This window comes from Zalophus californianus, chromosome 6 (genome assembly GCF_009762305.2).
Source record: "Zalophus californianus isolate mZalCal1 chromosome 6, mZalCal1.pri.v2, whole genome shotgun sequence".
Taxonomy (NCBI): Eukaryota; Metazoa; Chordata; class Mammalia; order Carnivora; family Otariidae; genus Zalophus; species Zalophus californianus.
Window position 1 is genome coordinate 77,593,330 of NC_045600.1, and position 22,088 is coordinate 77,615,417.

The 22,088-nt window shown below is 37.6% G+C and overlaps 1 long non-coding RNA gene across 2 annotated transcripts in view; it reads right to left on the minus strand.

Moving 5' to 3' along the window:
* Window positions 1–5,676: 5,676 nt before the first annotated feature.
* Window positions 5,677–22,088, minus strand: part of LOC113910167 — a 29,957-nt gene continuing 13,545 nt past the window's right edge. For both annotated transcript variants that reach the window (XR_003515942.1, XR_003515941.1), the window contains 2 exons: window positions 10,631–10,690; window positions 5,677–6,476 (listed from right to left, as the gene is read on the minus strand). This is a non-coding gene — a long non-coding RNA (uncharacterized LOC113910167). The remainder of the gene's footprint in view (window positions 6,477–10,630; window positions 10,691–22,088) is intronic.

The following is a 22,088-nucleotide window of genomic DNA, read 5'->3' on the forward strand; positions in this document are numbered from 1 at the left end:
TATAAAGAAGAGAAGGAAGAAAAAAATGTTCTCCTTGTGAGGGGAACTCTTAGGATTTATACTCTTAACAATTTTCCTGCTTATCATACAACAGTGTCAACTATAGTCATCGCATTGTATATTACATCCCCAGGATGTCTTCATCTTATAACTGGAAGTTTGTTCCTTTTGACCATCTTCCTCCAATTCCTCCTCTTCCCAATCCCCTGCCTCTGGTAACCACAAATCTGGTTTCTTTCTCTATGAGTTTGTGGTCCTTCAAGGTCCATCCATGTTGTCACAAATGGTAGATTTCTTCATCTTTTATGGCTAACTAATATTCCATTGTGTATATATATATATATATATACAGATATATATATATATCTCACAACTTCTTTATCTATTTATCCATCAGTGGTCACTTAGGTTGTTTCCATGTCTTGGCTATCATAAAGATTGCTGCAATAAACATAAGGATGCATGTATCCTTTTGAATTAGTGTTATTGTTTCTTTCAGACATATTTCCAGAAGTGGAACTGCTGGATCGTATGGTAGTTCTATTTTTAATTTTTTGAGGCTCCCTCTTACTGTTTTCCATAGCGGCTGCACCCATTTACATGCCCACCAGCAGTACACAAGGTAAACCGAAATTCTGATGAACAAATTTCACAGTAAATAATTCTTCTGCTTTTGGGTTTCTGCCATCAAAACACAATTAATAATTAAGAATCAGAAGCCACGAATCACCAAGAAAAATCCATGGACAGCTTCCAGAGAAATAAAAGAGCACATATGGCTGTAGACATCCTGGACTAGAAACAGTGGAATTTATACAAGATGTTTGCACCAGCAAATAAGAACTATTAAAGGGTGAGTGTGATGTTTGTTTTAATTATTTTACTGAAACCAGTAGTGAGGATAATTATTATTTGAATTTAAGCTTTGAAACCATTAAACTAACTATATTAGTTCTGTTAAAAATATTTGCGTGGCAGTTCCTCAAAATTTGTATGACAGGTTCTCAAAAAATTAAACTCACAAGTACCACTGATCCAACAATTCCACTTCAGGGTATATACCCTAAATAATGGAAAGCAGGGACTCAAACAGATATTTGTACACCCATGTATATAGCAGCTTTATTCACAATAGCCGAAAGGTGGAAACAGTTCAGATGTTCATCAACACATAATTGGATAAACAGAATATATACAACAGTGATATATAGATACAAGGAATATTTAGTCTTAAAAGGAGTGAAATTCTTACATATGGTACAATATATATAAACCTTGAAGATCTTATGCTAAGTTAAATGAGCCACACGCAAAGGACAAATATTATATGATTTCACGTATATGTGGTACCTAGAGTAGTCAAATTTATAGAGATGTAAAGTAGAATAGTGGTTACTGGGGTTGGAGGGAGGGAAGAATGGGGAATTATTGTTTAATGGAATTGGAGTTTTTGTTTGGGATGATAAAAACGTTCTGGAGGTGGATAGTGGTGGTTGTTCCTCAACAGTCTGAATGCACTTAAAGCCATTCAACTCTACACTTAAACATGGATAACATGGCAGATGTTGTATTTTACCCAAATAAAAAATAATAAGGGGCACCTGGGTGGCTCAGATGGTTGAGCATCTGCCTTCGGCTCAGGTCATGATCCCAGGGTCCTGGGATCGAGTCCTGCATTGGGCTCCCTGCTCCTTGGGAGCCTGTTTCTCCCTCTGCCTCTCTCTCTCTCTCTCTCTGTCTCTCATGAATAAATAAATAAAATCTTAAAAAAAATAAAAAAATATTCACATGGAGTAACAAAAATTATGTCATATTTAAGCATCGTAAACAGTGCGGTTGACCCCTGGTATTTACAATAGATTTGGAGACTTTTGTGAATCCCTAATTTTATACATATGGGAATGTTTGTTTTGACTTTATTTTGACTTCTGGCTTCCACCCCAGTTACTTTTCCACTGATAGTTCCTTCTGGCACATCTCCTAACACCAGTACCAGGTGAATAAGTAAGCCTACGAATGAAGAAAGTTCCAGGAAAGACAGTGCTGTCCTTCCTTCCCTTTACTCAACTCTAAGGAGTAGGGACTGGCCTCTTTGTTCTTCTCAACCTGGCACTGGGAAACCATATTGCTTTTTCTGAGTCGTGCAGCCAAGTTCATAGAAAGAGGTTTGTACAACTAGATAAGCCATAACATATCAACTGATTTAAACTGGAGATTTAGGAGAAAAGACTACCAAAAGTTGAAATGGTTAATGAGAATAACTTTATATCAGGAAAGGGAAGGTATAGAAGGAAGGCTTGCCTAGGAACAGAAAAGGAATACACTGTTTTGTCAGCTTTTTATGCACAGGATAGATTTTAAAAAATATTATCCTTAGGAAAGTGAGTAAAACTGCAGAGATGAAAACACTGTATTTTATTAATTTAATTTAAAAATGTTAACAGAGTGAATTAAGACATTATTTTCCCATTAATGAATGTTTCCTTTCTAAGCTTGGGGAAATAGCAGGTTTGTCTTGCCACATGGTAAGTGAATCTTACAGTTATAGCCATTAGAAATTCCCCCATCATTTCTGAGTGGGTAATTATTACTTGAAATAGCTCTTTCAGAGTGATTATTATGAAATGTACCTATCTTCTGTTGATCTACTGCTTTATTTATCTCATGTTAAAAGATCTTTAGAAACCTTTCTATCATTAATGGGCAAATTCCACTGTACGGATACATCCATTAGTTGCCAAGAATAATTCTGATCTGCTTAAAGGATAACCATTTAAAGTCCACTAATTCACATATTAAATGCTTAGGGTTGTACATTGTTAAAGACCTTACATCTCTAGACCCATTATCCTTTTTCTCTTCGTAGAAGACAATAAATGAGGGCCTCAAATATCGGATGGATCTTTCATCTAGACTGGAGAAAAAGAGGGATACAAAAATGAATGTACAGTTTGAAGAATCCTTCCAAAAGGATGTTCAAGGATCGGTGTAGATATTATGAAATAACAAAATATCACAAGTCTCTTTGAGATGGAGGGAAGTTCATTAAAAAGGAAAATATTCTTCCACGATTATGATCTTAAATGAGTATTTAAGGAAATAAACATGACAAAATATTTCTAATATCTATGAAGTGCTTCTCAGAAGGATAAACGTTAATTTACTCTTCTCATAATAGCTGTTTTCCATGTGGCTAAGATCATAAATAGAATTTATCTGTTTTTAGGAGCAGCAATAAATACTAGAGAGGCAGAAAGAGAAATATACCGATTTTTGGCAAAATCTACGGGTAGATTGTAAACCTCTTGAAGGCAGGGCCCTAATTTATCTCACTCCCTCTCCTTAGAGCCTGACATTCATCCTGATAAATGTTAATCAATAAATATTTGCTGAATGAATACCTTCAACTAGTATGTATCAGGTTTTGTAAACTTGGTAGAGAATCCACAACCTACAAAGGTGCTAAATTCCAAAAGAATTTTGAGGCAGAATGTTTGCAACTTAAAATACATTTCCCCGCAGGACAAGCTATCATTCATGGATGGTATGGGGGTGACCAGGCCAGGCTTGTGAATGTCACTTAATCTACCACGTAGCAGAAACGTTATACATTTGAGATGAACAAGTAGCAGGAAAAAAAAAATACTGCAGCAATAAAACCAAAGAGAGAAATAATAAAATTGCATAAAAACTTAAAATTTTTTTTGTCCCTCAATGCTTGAAGAGAAGCAGATTTAAATATGAGAAAATGAAGAGATGTATGGAGATTGTCATGGAGAGGCTTAGAAGCTCAGGGAATTTAGAAGCTGATGGCTTTTTAAAAATTACATAGATTTCCCCTGCAAAACACCGTTCTACTTATCCGTGATAAAAGTCTTTCAGTAACATTATTTTAACTCTTATCAGCCGAGATTAAGGTACTTTTTAAGATTCAAAAATGGAATGGTGAAACTTTAAGCATAGTAAGGGGAATCAAACTCATAAGCGAGTAAGTGTGGCCGTTGTGATAAAGACCATGATGAAAGTAACTGGGTACAATGGGGCCAGAAAGAGGACAGTGGCCAGAGCCTCCTGAGGGGGTCACGAAGGCTGGGGTGAATCCTGAAGAAAGAACAGGTGCTTCTCAGGCAACTGCAGAAAGACAACAATCCAGCCTCTGAGAACAGTGTGAGCAGATCAATGCGTGCAGAGTAGGGATGCTAAGCTGGAGAGAAGGAATGCCCTGGGAGGTGGGAATGGGGTGGTGAGCTGGGCCGGCTGGAACGAGGAAAGGCTTCCGCGGTCCCCTTGTGAAGCGGCCTGACTCATCCTGCAGATGACTGGAAATGTGAGGGTTTTAAACAGGGAAATAACATGATCAAACAGGCATTTTCAAAAGATCACTCTGGCAGCATGATGGAGGATGGATTGGAGGTGTGAAATACTGGTGGCAGAGAAACCTGTTAGAAAACCGCGAGAGAATGAAAGCAGGGAGTAAATAGCAGGCTAATTATAGAGGGAGCAGGGGAGCCGTTTGGTCTGTTCTCATCTTCATGTAGGGCCTCAGATTTAGACTCCTGATGTTGTCTCCTAATGAGGCTATCCACACTATCACTGAGATTCATTGTCAAGACTGAACTTTTAAAACATGCCACAAATTTTGTAAACCTCATTTTAACATATCTTTAATTTTTAGTGTACTGGGAGCCTCAAAAAATGGAAGGGATCTGAGTCCCTCCCAATCTCAGAGAAGCCTGCTAACCTGCTCTGTGTGGTTTGTGCACAATCTTCCTGAAGAGTAAGAATGGGAGGTGCGGTGCCTGGCTGGCTCAGTCCGTAGAGCATGTGACTCCTGATCTCGGGGTTGGAAGTTCAAATCCCACCTGGGGTGCAGAGATTAGTTAAAAATAAAATCTTAAAAAAAAAAAAGACTAAGAATGGGAGCGATAGAAAAGAGAGGTAGAGCTAGAAAGCTTCCATAACTGACACAGTTTAGCTTTGAAGAGGCAGTGTGACGAAAGTGTGCATCCCTTTACTCATGAGTTTTTGACGTTTGCAAGATGGGTGTTCACAGCTTGGGAGCACCTGAGCCATTGTTACATAATTCTTTCTTTACCTACTTATCATCCAGTTGGAGGCCTGGATTGGAAATATTTAGGAAAAGGTATTCTGTATCTCTAAATTACTCTGTTTTCCTGACAGAGAAGATGGACTTTGAGAAATGACCCAGAGTTAATCGTTTTTAAGCTAAGTTATTGAAAGTGACTTACTTCTCTTATGTTTATGCTTCTGGTGATATGGTTTTTTATGCCTGATGAAAAGCAGTCTAATCTGAAAAAAAAGTATTTTGTCCTTCTTGACTACAAAGGATGAAATTTATTTTTAATTTTTGTTTTCTTAACACATTTAATTAGTTTTTGTTGAAAGGAGGACCAGACCCGGGGAAACATTAGTCAGGGGCTATTTGTTTCCAGGTAATTACAATGGTATCACCCAATGAATAATAAAAGAGTACACAGTATGTTTGAAAACGTGAATTTTGAAGTTCTTTTTTATTTTTTTATTTTTTATTTTTTTAAAAGATTTTATTTATTTATTTGAGAGAGCAAGAATGAGAGAGAGAGAGAGAGAGCACATGAGAGGGGGGAGGGTCAGAGGGAGAAGCAGACTCCCCGCTGAGCAGGGAGCCGGATGCGGGACTCGATCCCGGGACTCCAGGATCATGACCTGAGCCGAAGGCAGTCGCTTAACCAACTGAGCCACCCAGGCGCCCGAAATTCTTTTTTTAAACATTCATTCACTAAATGCAATTGATTATTAGCACTTTGCTAATTGATTAAAATACACCTATACTTAACGATACTATCTATCCTTCACGAAAGGTCTATAAATCTAATATCTACAAAAATAAAAATACACCTTCAGAACAAAGCGACATGGTTTTAAGACCAAACTTGAGTGAAAATAAAATGTCTTTTGTCTTGTATAAATTCAGACTCTAAATAAAACTAATTTATGCCTTCTGAGCTCAGTTGTCCTTGACATAGAAAACCACAAAAACATATCTCTTTGCAGAAAGAAAACACTTTTTCCATCTAGTGTATGACTAGATCTTTATCCATGTTGGGGGAAGTGATAAAAATGATAGAAGTATCACAATATTAAGATGAAGAAAGAGGGTCTTCATATTTTTAAAGTTCGCTGTTTCACAATAAGCCAAGGACACAGAAGGGCTCTTTCTCTTTTGAAACATTTGACTTAACATTTATGTCCAAAGCTCTGAGCCTTGGATAAAGATCACTTCTTTCCTTTTCCTCTGCTTCTGCGTTGGGCATGCCCTATCTGGACGGCCTGGATAGTGAGGGGACCAAGCAAAAGAACCCACTGGCTTTATGCTCTGAGGCTTCAGACAATCTGAGGATCTTCATGGCAGGGAGGGGTCTCTTAGCTTCCTTCTCGTTGCTGGATCAAGCTGAGCATGGTTCTGATGGTTGGCACTGAAACATATCATGCAGATATGAAGTTGTACATAAGTATTTATTGACTGAATGCATATATAGCTTCAAGATCTTTCTTTCAGTATTTGAACTGAGATTGTCCAAGAGGAATTGTTAGCATGTTTTAAAAAGTTTAAAGTATTTCTCTCATCAGATTTGTTTCTTGACCTAGAATTCCTGTATGAAGATGCCCCAGGAATGGTCATCTATGAAGCAAAGAACTTTATGAAGCAAATTATGATCCTTTTTTATGTTGAAATATGTTCTCTTCAGTGATGTGTTGATTTCATCAGACTTTTTTTGGGGGGGGTGGTAGTGAGGAAATTGTTACTGTCAAGTATACTGCATTAATTAGCTTTTGGCCTTTTCTTTGGCAAGACAGTCATAGGTCCCTTGACAGTGAAGTGATTAATTATTGTATCCCCACATCACTGATGTGTGACTCAAATTTTATGGCATAAATTTTCAACCAGTAGTTTTATTTTTTTCTGCCTTTTTTTTTTTTAAATTGGCATCAACCTTACGTCTTATTCAGCTTAGAGAAAAAACAGAAAGGTCTTATCTTTAGAACAATTCACATAGAATCTCCCAATATATTATCTTTACTTTTGCAACAAACTCAAATAAAAAAATCAGAGCTTCCAAGACGGTTACAGTGAAGAAAGCAGTCTCATGGGTATAGTCGTCGGCCTGTTCCAATACTCACTTCTGTCAGCCGACCTTCCTTAACTTCACTTCTCTCATGTGATAGTGATTAACTGGAAACTGACAAGAGGAACTTGGGGTTTTATGATGACTAGTCTACATGCTTATATTAAACATTTAGCCATCATGCTGGGAAGGGCTGATTTACTTTTGGGTATTTAACTCACTGGGTATTCTAAATGTCAGGTTTCCCATAACACAAAAATACAGAGGCTATCAGGTGCCCAAAGTAGTTCCATGTTTTAAGATTTCTTCTCATGAGTAGCATTCACTGGCCTCAGTCCATCTGTACATCAAAAAAAAAAAAAAAAATCTGATTCTAAGTATGGATTCTAGATTCTAAAGCCTGAGAATAATGAATAAAATCTGAACTATGGAAAACTGAACAACTTCCTAAAATGTTACTATTTGCTGGAGACATTTGCATTCAGATCTTTCCTCAAATTAGATCTCTGGCATTGCTTCCTTGCTTTCTAGCATTGCTCCAATGTTATATCTGTTCATGGCTGGGAGGAAGCCAATTTCAAGGATTTATTGCACAAAGAGCTATTTACTGAGACATATGCAATGCTTTCACTATGAAATAAACAGGGGTAGCATGCCTGTAATATACGTTTTGACAAGAAGAAATGGGATGTATTTGTCTTCAGCCCTCTCACACTGTGAAATGCAGGGGAAACACCTTTGGTATTTATTATAGTGTAGTACCTTTCATGGTTTGGGGGACACATAATTTTCTTAGCTTAGTTTCACATTTCACCTTCCACATGCCTTTACATCGTTTCCCAAAAGGTGAAAAGCTATTACCTTCCACATTTTTAAAAGAGGAGGCCTTTTCATACTGGTGCATGAGTGTCCTGTATTCTATCACGCCAGTGTCCTTCTCTGCCTGCTAGGTTGGAAAGAGTCATTCTGACTCTTTCCTATACTTGGCAAAATTCTGGCAACTTGTCCTCATTTGCGAATTCCCTCAAATACAGATCCTACTTTAGGGCCTGTCATCATTTCAACCCTTCTAGGACAGACGTTCAAACTGTAGTGTGCTTAGAAGAAACAAAGGAAACTCATAACAGTCAGATTCTTGATCCCAATATTCGGTGGTCTTAGGAAAGGCACAGGAAATTGCATTTTAATAAATCACTTACATAGCCCTTGTCCAGATTTTAAGAAATTCTATTCTATAGTTTTCTTATCTCTATCAGGACTTATAAACTATTTCCAAACAAAGATTCCTAAAGATTATACCATGTCCATTCATTCACTTAGACTTTCAACGATTTATTGAGTACCCAGTGTGTTCTAGGCATTGGGTTTATAGTAGTGACTGAAGCAAGCATCACTGACTTCATGGAATTCACAGTCTCTGTTTACCTAGGTTTAAGAAGGGTACCTCTATAACTTATCAGATTTGACCCAAACTTTCTTAGTTTGATGTTGAAGATCTTAAGTGACCTCATCTCTTAACTATCATTCAACAAAGATGGTCCCCTGTAGTCAAGTAATTCTCTCTTCCTGTTCATCAGCCTTCCTGTCTCCATACCAACCCAATCTACCTCTGGTCATTGATGCTATCATTCCCCATCAGGAATATTGTCCAGTGTTGTAGACAGGGCAGAGAGATGGGAAAGTGAGGTTCATCCATCCATTACATACACTTATTGAGAGCGAAGCACTGTTGTAGAGATGGGGGAATTCAGCAGTGAACAAGACAGAAAATAAACATACAATCAAAAAACCAACAAGAAATATCAGATAAGTGCTATGCAGGGTGTGGTGACAATGTCCTAACAGCTACTTGATATTGGGTATATTAAGCTGAGAGCTTGATGACAAAGATAGTGGCCATGCAAAGTTTAGGGAGAAAAGCATTATTGGGAGAAGGAAAAAGCTAGTGAAGACTGTCAGTGAAAATGTATGTAAGAAGAATATAAGGAAGGCCAGTGAGGTTGCTGCATAGTGGGAGATGCTAAGGTGGTAAAGGCTGGGGTCAAACAGGTCCACATGAGCCAGATGATATAGGGGCAGAAGTATGGATTTTATTCTAGGTAGAATGGAATGTCACTGGACGGTTTTAAACAGGGTGTTAGGTGATCTGATTTATGTTTTAACGTAGCTCTCATCAGATGTGTGGAAACTGGATTGTAGAGAGGCAAGAAGAGACCAAATAGGAAGTACTCTAGTTGCCCAGTGAAATGATAATGGTGGTTCAGATAGGTGTTAATTCAAATGGACAGACTGGGCAGATGTTATGCAAGTAGTGTCAAGGGGCTTGGTGGTGGATTGAATGTGGGGGGTGCAAGAGAGGACTCAAAGATAATTCCTAGGGTTTTTACTTGAGTAACTGGCTGGCTGGTCATATCATTTATTGATCTCGAGAAGGTTTGGGTGAGGGAGTGGTAATCAAATGTCCAAATGGGGGGGGTGATGTGGCTGAAAAGATAGATTGCCATTGCCAGACTGCAAAGGGTTTAAGAGATTAAGAAACTCAATCTTTTTCTGAATTGTGACTCAGGAAACATACATTGATGTGTAGGATAAGCTGAAAGGGGTAGAAACTGCATGTCTGCAGTAGGATTTGGGGAGTAAGAATGGCAGGGGGGGCAGTTGGATATGAGACAGAGAGTCAAAAGTGACAAGAATAATTGTAAAAGAGCCAGAGTTGGCAAAGAGGTCAAACAAACAGAAAGCGTTTTTATTTGAAGATGTAAACAGAGTAAGAGTGGAGTAGGATTAAACATAGATGGTTTCTTGGTTCGTAATTTTGAGAAGAGGTGATGTAGTGAGTAGAAAGGAGAGAGTACAACCAGCTCCTAAGAGAAGGGCTAAGTCTGCTTCAGAAGGAGGAATTCCTCAGCTATGGTTGGGTCCCACATACACACTGGCATGGGAAAGAACTTGGGTTGAATGAAGAGAGAAGACTTTTCGATCTACATCTGGTCATTCCCTCCACTGGTGGTAAGAGAACTGGAGTGTGTGTGTGTGTGTGTGTGTGTGTGTGTGTGTGTGTGTGTGTGTGAATAGCAACCTCATCTACATTTTAGTTACCACATATCTTTTTACCATAAAAAAATTTGGCAACCCTATTACTATTGGGATCATCTAACAGGTTATCTGATGAAGTTTATAAATTGTAGCACTTCCAGAGCTTGAAATATTGTTTCGTAAAATGGGAAACTTTTCCTCACCTTTATGAGTTCTATTGTCAATGAACAGTATCTTCCAAAACAGGATGTTAGTAAAGAAGATCTTTGTCACATCAGGGGAGAAAAACTGTTCCTCTTTATGAGAAAAATGTTTCCAGTTTACTGGAATTTTACTGAATTTTCTTTCTTTCTTTCTCCAATATAACAGGCTAGACCAATAAGAACTCTGCATCTATAACTTAGGAAATCTAGATAGGGAAAATCATCAAAGAGAAAGCAAATGATGAAGAAAATTGATATGCTTACCTTCTTGGTACTCCTTCATTTTCCACTTCTCTTGTCTTCACCAAAACCTCACCACCAAAGCTAAATGAATCACCAGAATGAATTTTTTCTAGAGAAACAAATTTTGGTTCACTTGTGTCAATTGCAAAAGCAGCTGCTTTCCTATATGAACCATTTTCTGAATAAGTGATTTTTTTTTTTTTTTTTTGTTTGGTTGGCAAGCTAAGGGATTTTGCCTTAGTCAATAGTTGGCATTGTCATCAAATAGGAGGCAAATTAGTCACTGCAAATGAATTAATATCTTCCAGAACCAGAGTTATTTATGCCCTGAATGATAAACTTGGGAACTGTTAATCAGTGCACTGACAGAATTTGTAAATGAGATCAATACATCACTGTTGGGGATCTTCCAGGAATGATGGAGGACAGGATGGCTGCCAGAGGACTGGATTCATTCGTTTGCTGGCTCCTTCCTTCCTCTCCTTCCTTTCCTCTCCCTTCCTTTCTCCCTCTTCCTTCCTCTCTTCCTCCCTTTCTTCCTCCCTCCCTCTCTTTCTTCCTTCTTTCCCATATATTGGTGATCTATTCCATACCAAGTGTCAGGGACATCCTTAGGGAAAACATGTCCCCCACCTTAAGAATCTAGTGGGGCAAAGAAATACATGAAGACATCAGACATCATTAGAGTACAATGCCTTAAACATGATAATAAAGGTCTATGAAAATGTTTTAATGTACAGACAAGGAAGAGCCTAACTTTCCCTGTAGGGGTTAGGGAGGGCCTCATTGAGAAAAATAAACATGAATTTGCCAGGTGGACAAGGCGGTATTTTAGGCAGAAGAAAAAAAAGATATGTGTAAAGCCATGGATTTGGGGGAAGACATGATCATCACTACTGCAGCAATCACAATAGTAAGTAACTTTTACTGTGCACTATGTGCCAGACGCCATGTTATGAGCTTTTCGTAAATTAATGCTTTTAATTCTTACAGCTGCTCTCTAAGATAGGCATTATTCCCATTTTTCTGATAAGAATATGAAGTTCCAAATGGTAAAGAAACGTGTCCCAAGGAGGAACTGGTATGTTTTTGGAGTTGTAACCACTTCAGTTTATTGGTGTATGTGTGTGAGAGGTGGGCAGTGAGAAATGTCAAAAGATGAGGCTGGAAAGATCATTAGCAGTGTGTGTTAATAAACACTAAGATGCACTACAGAAAAGGGCTTAGGTTCATTCTTAAGCAGGACAAATTTGTCCATCTATCCCTCTGTCTAACCACTCATTTATTAAATATATTTACATATGGAATTTTAAGCAGTATACAGAGAATGAGTAAAAATGAGGGTGAAAGATGAGAAAAGATGAGGGAAAAGATGCAATGAAGTTATCTTTGTGTGGAAGTTAAAGAACCAGTTGAGGAAAGAATGGCAAACTATGCTGAGTGAGCTGAAATTGTACCCACTGGAAAAGGCCAGACTCTTTCAAAATAATTACTTTCAAGTCACTTATTCAGATGGACAGATGGGTGATAGATATAGTTGGTAATATTTTCACTTGAAAATAATTTTTTTTGAGAAATATTTTTTTTTGAGCAGCGGGCAGGGAGGGGCAGAGGGAGAGGGAGAGAGAAAATCTCAAGCAGACTCCACGCTCAGCATGGAGCCTGACGTGGGGCTCGATCTCACGACTCTGAGATCATGACCTGAGCTGAAATCAAGTCAGTGCTTAACTGACAGAGCCACCCACGTGCCCCAACTTGAAGATAATTTTTAAAGGAGGTATAACCAAATGCCTCCTCCATCAAAACACAGTCTTCATAAAGCCCTCGAGGAACGTCTGTCTTTAATAATTCTATTGCCCAAATATTTGCTAAGATGACTTATTCATGATATTTGTACCAATCCAAATAAATAAGTTAACTTGTTGCTTGACTTGTTATTTTTAAGCCAAGTAAAAGATGCATTCTTTTAACGAATTCACTAACATGTTGACATGTAGCTCTTCCTTTTGACAGTGGTTAGTTAGCAGGAGGAATTTCCTGTGTAGGCTATTCTGAGTTTGCAAGACCCAAATTGCATCAGCCAAATAGTCTCTACTATAAAGGAGCTTTAATTGAGTATATCCAGATCTGCTTCTAAGACTGTTTAGAAGCAAGTTCAAAAGAAGAGGGGACAGAACGCAAACTATGAAAAATTTAACTGCTGTGTTAAAAGATCATCCTGACAGAAGCTGATTCTAGCGTCAGTCATCTGACTCTATTTTTGTGTAAACATTAGAGAGATAGGATGAGAGTAGTCTGTGTGGAGCTTATGTTTCTTGGCCTATAACTGAGTCCTGTCCTCAGAGGCAAAAGTTAATAAAAGCTGCACATAATCTGAAAGCTCTCCTGGTAGCTATCTCCATGAAAGGGGAGAACACATGACAGTGTGGTGGCAGTTTGTAGTGCAGTAGGCTAGATCTAAAGGTCACCAGTTCCTCATGATGTCCTGAGTAACTAAGCAATTAGTCAGGCATGTGGGTTGTGTATGATTCAGGTCAACAGTCAAGTGGTCTTGGAAGTCTATGATTTGGGGGAACAGAGGTCATCCTTTCCGAAAATGGAATAAACAATGGATTCCCACCAGGAGCTACTATGCCCAGAGTCAACAACAGTATAAAATGAGCCATCGAGGAGAAAAGATCTCAGTTCAGAAAAGTCACTGATTAGCTTTGAGGGCAAAATATCTCAACCAGAGCCTTTACTGGTTTCTATTTTCAATCAGCCCTACAATTGAGGGCCTGCCTGACAAAAAGTTGAGGCAGTTAACTGTGTTGTAAGGTGGTGAGAAATGAACCCTCTAAGTCAGCTGGACAATTCTTCCCCACCTATTTCATATCTATGTTAACTCTGTCTAGAATCTATCCTTTTTGTCCAGTGAAATCTGGTGGCATGGCTCTGGTCCTCCTATACCTATTATGAGAACCAAGGTTTTCCTGAGGTAATAAAATTAAAAGCTTTAAATTTTACAAGGTCATCGCCTCTTGTTTAATTGTGTTACTTTAAGCTTCTCAGCAAATCTTGTCAAACTAGGTACTAGAAAAATGAAAAATGGAACCTGTAATTTCTGTGAAATTTTATTTTTTAGGTAAAATTGGTTTTAAAATCTGCTAATAAGTGGAAAGAGATCAGCTTCTCTCAAGTTACAGAGCAGAGATTCAACTGTCCTATACAATGAAAGGTCTTCAGTGAAGGTTGAAGCTTCAATTGTACCACTCTGAGCTCTCCTGACCTCCCTAATCCAGTCATTTATGCTCACAGCTCATAGGTGTGCAGGGCAGTTATGTCTAGGGCTATCCCAGGACAAAAATGGTTACTTACCACCCAGTTGAAATAGCCTATCTATGGAAGATAAGAATCCCAGAAAATCTGTGAGGCTGGCTTTTGGAGTAGAGCCATGGGTAAAACCTTCTTTAGGTTTTCCCAATGTATTATGATTCAACTTATCAGATTAATGAGTTGTTAGGGAATTTTCACTTAAAGTGACAAGTTTACTTCCAATAAAATATTCCATAGGGACACAGTCTTTATTTGTTAGCAATTTTGGATTGCCACGGATGCCCAGAGGAACAAAAGATATTTAGCCTTGGGGTGACATCTGAGCTACTCTCCAATACCTCTAGACTGTTATGTAGAAGTAGGAGTATACTTATTCTCCATAGCTGTATCAGTGTCACAAAATCTTAGTAATTGTAGTTGTCCGAAGATGAAATAAACTACTTTGGAGGGTGTGACTCCCATCGCTCACCCCTGGAGATGTTCAATAAACGTGTAGATAATCATTTGGCAGAAAGTCCTGTGTCAGAGAGTACCTGGACTAGATGATATAAAAGAGCTCTCCAAAGCTAGAAGAATCTAAGAATCTGTAATGAGTAATGAGTATTTCTAAAAATTATTTTAAGCCTTTTTTCTGCATGGGGGGAGATTAAATCTGAGGAAGGGCTGTTTGCTGGAAGTAAAATGTATGCCTATATTTTTATACTTTTAAGTTTTAAAATTGTTGCATTATTTTATCTTTTTTCAGATAGCTCGCTGGAAATAAATATGGAAATTTCCTAAGAGCCTGAATACTAATGAGGTTGTAACTGAATTTGGAATTCTCTCCTGGACACAATTCCTTGGATGATATAAGGTCCTACATTTATTTATGTTTCACCTTTTTAGTTTGGAAAAGTTAAAACCTATAAAAATTGATAGACTAGTATAATGAACTCTTAGGTGCCCATCATCTAGCTTCAAGAATTATTAACTCACAGGGTAGAATAATGGCCTCTGCAAAGATGTCCATGTCCTAAAGCCTAGAACTTGTGAATCTGTGTGAGATTACATATGTAAGTAGGAATTGTGGTTGCAGATGGAATTAAAGTTGCTAATCAACTGACCTCGAGATGGCGAGACATGTGTGATTCGATTGGTCCCACCTGGAGAATCATATTAGCAATTTAAATATTTAAATTTGGTAGCATATATTCAAATCTATTTTTATAGGTATTCAGAGTGATATCTATCCCCATTATAGACAAAGCCCACGAATGAGAGCATTGTCTTTCTTTGCTAAGTTGGCAAATAACTTGTTTTACTTGATAATACATGCAAAGAAATTTCTAGATTTACCCTTAAGGATTATTTTATCCTTTTCATACTTTAACAGTCTTTCTCTTTTCTTTTTTTTCTTTATAGAAATTTCTTTAGAGCTGCTATAAAAAATTACCACAAACTTAGTGGCTTAAAACAACACAAATGTATTATTTTGTAGCTCTTATTGGTGGGAGTACAAGAGGAAGGCAGAGGAGAGGGACCCGGAGAGATGGCCATGCGGGCAGGGCTTGGCTTCATGTCACTCGCTGCTGGATGCAGATGGAGGGAGGGGCCCTGAGCCAGGGAAGGCTGGTGGCCTCTGGAAGCTGGAAAGGATGAGGAAATGGATTCTCCCTCTTAAAGGAAGGCGAGCTTGTTGACACCTTGATTTTAGCCTTGTGAGACCCACTTCTGATCTCTCATCTGTAAGAACTATGCTATTTATCATCCAATTTCAATACACAGGTGAATATTGAAGAAGAAAAAAACTGAATTATTTTATAAAAGCCAGTGACACTGTTTATCCTTATTAAGATAGGGGACTTTCAATAAAATTAACTAAAATCTATGATCGTTTTCTTCAAAATTCCCATTTATATTTATAGGTGGTTTTTTTTCCTAGTCTTGATAAATAAAGTATTTGAGTTAAAAAATCAACCACTCAACCAACTGAATGACTCACTCTGCAAACATAAGCATGAGCAAAAACAAAAAATAAAATAAAATGAGACAAAACCAAAGCATTTAAAGTTTATAAGCAGTCACTTGAAAATCGATGCCAATGGCTTGAATGAAATTTCTAATATATTATTTTTATCTTGCTAGTATTGAAACAAAGGACAAAAGCTCAATGCCTGGTTACTGAAGTCATATATTCTAATGGGCCATTTATTTCTTTTATGTTTAAGTCCTCTCTCTTCAAAGATATTAGCCATATTATTCAGAATCTGGAGTGGAGTTCTTTAAATGCTATCATTGGAGGTATATTCAGCTGGTGTGTCTGAGACACACAGATTATATTCCTTTGGAAGGTTGCAGGAGAAATGCTTTGGTAGCATATACTTGTTTTACCAGCGTAAGTTAGAAACACACACCAGTAAGACTGAGCATATGGCACAAACTTTCACACACACACACACACACACACATACTCACACACACACACACACAGAGAGGCACGGGAAAATCCAATACTATTTAACATTCTACTTAATATTTAATACATCATCTCATTCTTAGACACAATGAGAAACCAAAATGTACAAAGTTAAGGGTTGTTGCTAAAACTATCGTGATGTGTAAACTTGGCTAGGCTATAATGCCCGGTTACTTAAACACCAGTCTAGATGTTGTTACAAAAGTAGGTTTTAGATGTGAGTAACATTTACAATCAGTAGACTTTAAATTAAGGAGATTCACTCCATAATGTGGATGGGCCTCATCTAATCAGTTAAAGGCTCTAACAGCAAAGACTGAGGTTTCCTGAGGAAAAAGCAATTCAGCCTCAATATTGCAACATGGAAACATTGCCTGAGCTTCCCACCTTTTGGCCTACATTACAGATTCTGGACTCAAGACTGCAACATCAACTCTTACCTGAATTTCTAGCCTGTTGGCCTCCCCTATGGATTTCAGACTTCCTAGCCCCTACAATTGTGTAAGTCAGTTTCTTAAAATCTCTCGATAGATAGATAGATAGGGAAAGAGAGAGAGATGATAGCTAGATCTCCTATTGGGTTTGTTCCTCAGGAGAACCCTTCATAATATAGCTATTATTGTTCAAACATCCTTCAAATAAGACAATACCTTGATTAATTCTGAAATAATTCTATAATCTCATTTTGGGCACCTATTGAGTCAAAATATTTTATTCTTTTTAAGCCCAGATTGATAATAGAAACTTGAAAAGCTCACAAGAACTTATTCTTTCTATCCAGTATTGCTGTTTCTTGTGTTTCTTTCTCCACCCTAAACCAGTCTCCAACCACTTCCCTATCCAGCCCATGAATCATTCCTAACACACACTTCATTTTTCTAAAATACAAGATCAATGAAGAGCTCTATAGATATCCTATCATAGTTTTTGGGTTTATTTGCTTTTTTGGCTTAAATCTCTTTTCAGTGACCATTGCTACTGTGTTTCTATTCTCGCTGGTGACTATTTTCTATCAATTTATGTTTAGCCAACAGTTAAAATAATGTGTGTTGAGATACTAGCTGAAATAAGCTGACACTCTAGCTCATTTACCATAAGGCTATCCTAAGAAAACTTGCTTTGTCTACCTTAAAACAAAACCCTTTACTAAGGTTTAAGATAAAGTCATGTCTTCATTTTCTCTTTAGGTTCCAAGTAACTAATTATGGCCAAAACTCTAAAAAGAATTGGAAGTAATCAGTTAATTAAAGAATGCAGTCCATGATCGAGAGGCCTAAGTTCCTCAGTTGATAAAATATTTCAAAATGCATAATAATATTGGACTTTTTCAAAGCAAAGATAAAGTTCAAAATAACAAAACCGCTCTTCTGCTGTTGCTTAAGAGGGATTTGCTCACTATGCAATTTATGACTCTGATTATCTTCTTAAACAAATGTTACCCAAATAAACCTTCCTTGAAATCAATAGTACTGGTGTTCAAACATTTTCCTTTATATGGAGCTAAGTGTGTCCACTATCATCTGACTGAACCAGCTAAAGCCATTTCTCTTAAAGACATCAACAGCTCAAGGAAAAAAAGTTTTCTCTCCAGGGCTGGGGGAGGACTTTTGCTTTGTACTTTAAAATGTTTGCTCTGTTCCAAGAAGATATTAGGATCAGTTGACTGACAACAGGAAAAATTTTCCTGGCAGAGGAGGAAGCCAGAGGAGATTCACATGCAGACAAAATTTTAACTATCAGGCTGTTTGTTCCCCATGTCTATTCTAATATGCCAAGCTGGGATAAATCAAATGGGCTCTAAAAATGGTAGATAAAAATGTGATTGCACAATAATTCTGGAGTTTTGCAGAATATCCATCTTAAGCACTTCTTTTTTTCCAAGGAGTTATTTATTACTGGGCAAAGCTATACGGCTATTTCAATATATGTACTACTCTAAGAAAAAAAAAATCCTTGAAAACTTTACATTTGAAAAGTGTTATAAAGATATGACGGTTTTGTTGAAGTGCTAGTGTGAGTTTAAACAGACTGGGACCCAGGCAGAGACGCCTGAAATCTGAAGCGAGGAGGGAAACCGGGTCAGATGATGTAGTGCAGTGCTGGGGGGATGTGTCCATGGTCCGGTTGGCCGGCCCTCCTCAGGGGAGGCCCGGACGGAAGGGTCCTGCCTCACGGTGTGGGGCGCGTGTGTACACAATTTGTCTTTATTATGAGCCCCCAGGGCTGGCAATCTCTTATTGATGTGGGAATTGAACTCCCGGCAGAAATGCAAAGAGAATCAAGGACACATGAAGGCGATGTTGGGTAAATTCACGAAGCAAATATTTCAGAGACCTCAGGACAGACTTTTCTAGTCAGCCTTTCATAGCAACTATAATCATTCAGTTTTCCTTCTTTTCTCAAAGAAAATATTGTCCTTGTAAGGATTAGCAGAGTAACTGTTTAATCCAGGCCATAATTCATACTCTAAAAATCCCTCAGAGAGTGGAGGAAATTCTAATTGCTGAGATTGAGGGGACACAAACAGCAGATAGGCCCTTCTCTCTTACCGTCTTCAGGGCCCTCACCTGTGCCCCCCCCCCTTTGTTGGTATGAGCCTTGGGCTGTTTTTCTTACTAGAACATTTCACACAGGCAAAACAGGGGGTGTAAATGAAAATTCAAAAGGAAGGCACCCAGAGTTAATTCATGGTCTGCTAGACCTATCCACATCCAACTTTAAACGAACTAAGACTGAAAATATACCTGGTCTAAATATAATCTCATCACAGCAATCCAAGGAGAATGTAATTAGGACTTACCCTCATTCTTCCCTGAAGGAGGCTCATTGTGACAACTATTGAAGAAATAATTGAACTTAAATTTGATATAAACTGGACCAAAAAACTGAATAAAAAGCTACAGTGATAAAAAACAACGTTAAAAAAGAAAAGCCCCCAAACACAGATGACTCTGAGACTTAATGTAGTTGGAAATTACTTACGGTAAACAGCATATATGATTTTATTCAAAAAATATAAACAATTCAAAAAGAATGGAATCTATTTTATTAATGATAACTTGATCAAGCTATTAGCTTCCTAATGATTTTTCAGGTTAGAAGTTGCCTTAGGGTTCTTGAATTTAGTTTTTCAATTTTAATTGTTAAATATTAATTTAATTATTTTCTTATTTTAGGGGTCATTTCTCAAAAAACCTTACTTTCTGTCACTTCCCAAATGCATAGTATTTTATCAGAAAGCTATCTTTGGCTAGATATCTTTTTCATCAGTCCTGGGAATTAGACTTTTCTTCTCTGTCTCCTTCCTCTCAAAAACCGAATTTATTTCAAACTAGTGCCAATAAATAGGAATTTTTCACAATTGTTCATCTGGGCTAACTGAACCATACTGATAAACCAAAAACTTTAGGAACTGAGTCATTGGCCTAGTTAGAACCTGACAAACGTTAACATAAATAAAACAAAAACACTGAAAAAGCTTTTTCTATAATGAATCATTTTTAATGAATTTTGGTTTGTCCTTTTTTCTTTCCTTGGTAAGAACTTTGAATTTTAAGGGTTGCGAGGTGAAGACTTTTGTTGAGATCTAATTATAGGGAAATAACACTAACCTTAATGGCTAATTTTACCTTAATTTTCTTTCCTTTCTAGGTTATTAAAATAATTATTATTCTGTCTTCTTATAATATGTTCTTTCCGCAATATCAGAAATTTATAAAGAGGAAAACCCAAATCACCTGTAAACCTATTTTTATATAGAGATAACCTCTTTTAACATTTTTTTGGTAAATTTTCTTTCGGCCTTTTGTGTACACACATGCATTTCCCGGTGACTAATTTTAGATTTTGTAGCAAGGAGGTGCTATGTTTTATATGTTTGGCACTCACAGTGAGTGAGTCCTTTAACTGAAGTCCTAGTGTCCTTTAACTGAAGTTCTTCTGTATGTAAATCACACTGGCCTAGAATCAGGAAAACCAGCGATTGGCAGTGACTGTCCATTAGAGGAGTTAGAAGGTGAACATACTTTTTGGGAGCTCTTGATGGCAGCCCCCTGGAAAGCTCAGAATCCACTTGCTCAGAAATACGCATTCCCTGCTCCTTTCTCAGTGCGGCAGATCCCTTCAGTTTGTCAAAATTCTTCTACCATTTCTCCCTTTGCTGCAATAGAGTCCTGAATACTTAATGAACAATGATTGACTTCACTGGAACACACAGAGATGAAAATAGCTCCAGGTTCTGAAGTAGTGACCTTAGCCAGCAATCAAAGAGAAATTTTATTTATGCACCATGAAAAGGGTGGTTGGAGATATTTCTATCTGTACATCCATTTATCTATCTTGAGGTGCAAAAACATTCTCTTACATAGTTTCATTTTTTTTAAGAGATTTATTTATTTATTTGAGAGAGAGCGAGAGAGCGTGTGCAAGTGGGAGGAGGGGCAGAGGGAGAGAGAGAGAAGCAAACTCCCCAGAGTGCACAGCCCAGTGCGGGGCTCCATCTCTGGATCCTGAGCTCATGACCTGAGCTGAAACCAAGAGTCAGATGCTTAACCGACTGAGTCACCCAGGTGCCCCTAAATAGTTTCATTTCTATAATAAGGAATGATTTAAAAATAAATAGCGTAATGAAACATTTAAACCCACTTTGCTATTGCAAAATATTACACAAAATAGTATTTGTGTAATATTTCATTGATGTGTACCAAAATAAAAATAAACAAATAAAGCCCCAAACACTGAAAGGCAAACCCCATAATGTATATAAAGGTTAAATGAATGTAAAGGGCTGATAGCTTTTTTTTTGTACGTGGGGACATGTGCATGCATGTGTACACGTGTGCCCGAGCACTTATTCAAAGTTTTATTCATTGAATATATATTATTTTTGCGATAGGCAAGACAAAGAAAATTCATGAGGAATAATTTTAAAAGTTCCCACTGCAATAATCTTCCATTTTGCAATAATCTTCCATTTCTCGTTCGTAAAATGTATTTGACCACAGAATGTTTCAGAAAATGTGATTTCAAAACTTAAGACTGTCAAGACTATCTATTTGCTTAAATGATATGGGTGCCTCATGTCTATTTCAATATTTTCTTTTCTCATTTCTAATTTCTCCTTATTTTCTTCTTGAATACTCTCATATACATATTTCTAAACATTATCTTTTCTTTTGGATATAACGGGGAGTGGGAGGGGGAAACTGATACTTTGTTTTTACCTCTGCATTATTTCAGTGTGATCTCTTACAGTGTTTGGGACCATTTATTTGCTCTCTATATCTTCTTTCCCTTTTCTTCCTGACCCCTTTCCTCTCTTTCATAGAATAAACATTTGATCTGCCATATTCCAGAAGTACTAGTAACAGTGCTGCTAAAGGTGGGCCTAAAAGACTTTACCGTGTTTGTAATCATAGCGTTTTACACTGCTTTAGTCTGCATATTAATAGTATATTAAGCTTCTAAAGTGATTAGGTTCCTTTGTTTAAAATGGCATTCATCTGGGGTGCTGGGTGGCTCAGTCAGATAAGCATCCAAATCTTGACCCCAGCTCAGGTCTTGATCTCAGGGTTGTGAGTTCAAGCCCCACATTGGGTTCCACGCTGGGTGTGGAGCCTACTTAAAATAAACAAACAAACAAACAAACAAATAAATAGAATGGTATTCATTTGGCGCCTGTCCACCATTACTCTACATTCCAACATGTCA